The following is a 1,963-nucleotide window of genomic DNA, read 5'->3' as shown; positions in this document are numbered from 1 at the left end:
AAATATTTAAGCATTAAATTGTATAAATTGCCATGTTTACATCTAAAAATAATCACAAAAATAAATTTTGGAATTTTATTAAAATGGCGATTTAAGTAATTTATTATTCTATTTGAAATTGTACTTTTTATGGATTGTTTTTATCTAATTATTCTACCCCACCTAAAAATGGAGAGTCACATGGTTATAATTTATATGAATATAAAGTCGTTTAAAATATTCAGTAAGTTTAAATTAAAAAAAATTATGAATCATTAATGCGCTCAATTGCAGTAAACTTTTATTTAAGGATTATTTTCTTTGTATCAATTTTATCAATTTAGACGTTGTCAGCCCATTGGAATTTCGGAAAACTCCTTGATGCATCTTTTGACAACTTTTATTGATCAATTGGTATCAATTTCATTCTTCTTATAGATGAGATGACCTCATGTGTCTTGCGAAATTTTTGAGCTTGCATGTTATGCTTCTACGTCATCTGGGATTTTTTACACCTTATTTTATTTTTCGGAATTTTTGAAACACAATCCTTACAAATTTTTTTCAAATGATATATTTCGTGTTTTACATTTGAAATTAAAACCAAGTTTTTTGCCAAGATTATACTCTTTATATTATAAATTCTCAACTTCATTTGAGTTCTTAAGGCTAGTTATACCTTTTTCTAATTAACATAATCATATTTATTTTTTTGTCGTGTATAAACATATCTGAATGTTTTTTGTGATAAATATATGTTTTTATTCGGGTTTCAATCTTAAATTTTGCATATTCGTATCTGCAGATCTCTTGCTTTTGTGGGTTCTGATCTTCTTGGTTTTCTGGATTTGTATTGTCTAGATAGGAGTAAATGAAGACATACTCGATTTCATTGTACCTTCACATTAAGTATGCCCTAAAATTTTCTTATCTCGTTGCAAGGTAGTCAATTGTTTTTATGGCTTCTTTACAATGTCAGCATTTTATCTTCTAACCAAACAACACATTTCTGTTGCGAATAAAGTTTAAATTACCCCCAAAATTATTTTTATAGAATATCTTTTGTACATCTTAATTATCGAGCAATTATAACCATATCATAGTTCTTGGCTTCAAAAGGTTTTTGGATCGATTTTTTTCTGTTATTGTAAAGAATAGACTTTTTCCCCCTTTTTATCCATTTTCTCGGAAACGGTGAGAATGGCATGATATTTATTTATAAGATATTCTTCAATTAGTGAAAGATCGTTTCTTGCCATCTTTTTTACTTTTAATATTGTATCCTCCGTGGTAAAAATTTTTTACTGTTTTAAGTAATTTTTGGCTGGTAGATCATCTTTTCAGTTTTAATATGTTATTAAATAGCCTACTTCCTAGTAGATATTCTTTATATAAAATCTTTGTTTAAATCTGGGTTGGATGTGAATAGAAAATTCCTTAAAAATATCTCTTATCTTATCATCTAGTTCGGTTTATTTAGCAGGTCTATATTTATAAAACCCTCTACATAATTTATTTGAGATGTTGCATGTTAATACATGACTTATTATGAATTCCAGCATTCAGTTTAGTTTTACATAAATTTTTTTTGATTTAGTATTTTTACAGAAATAATAAGCTGATTTCCTAGCTTTATATCCGAAAAAGAAAATCACAGTTTTTATAAGATATTATCAGGCAACCGGACTGTGACTAAATGTTGCTACATCTCCACATATTTCATGGTCTGTAGCAAACTTATTTTTTTGAATCTAATTTATACTGTATTTAAATAGATTAACTCCCCATCCGACAAAAGGTTAGGTGTTTTTGGAGTTTTATTATTAAGTTCTGGTCATCTTTAAACAGTAGATTTTTGTTGTATAAGAGTTTTTATCAATTTATACAGTTACCTCGGAAAGCCTATAATAAATTTTCAGCTCAAGGGATCCACACATAGAACGTAAAAAAAAGTGACAGATTTATACGCGTAGTAATGCCCTTT

Source organism: Rhyacophila brunnea, unplaced genomic scaffold, assembly GCF_057557595.1.
Source record: "Rhyacophila brunnea isolate RB1 unplaced genomic scaffold, BYU_Rbru_1.0 scaffold_61, whole genome shotgun sequence".
NCBI lineage: Eukaryota > Metazoa > Arthropoda > Insecta > Trichoptera > Rhyacophilidae > Rhyacophila > Rhyacophila brunnea.
The sequence above is the reverse complement of the archived record's forward strand: the minus strand, read 5'-3'. Positions refer to the sequence as shown.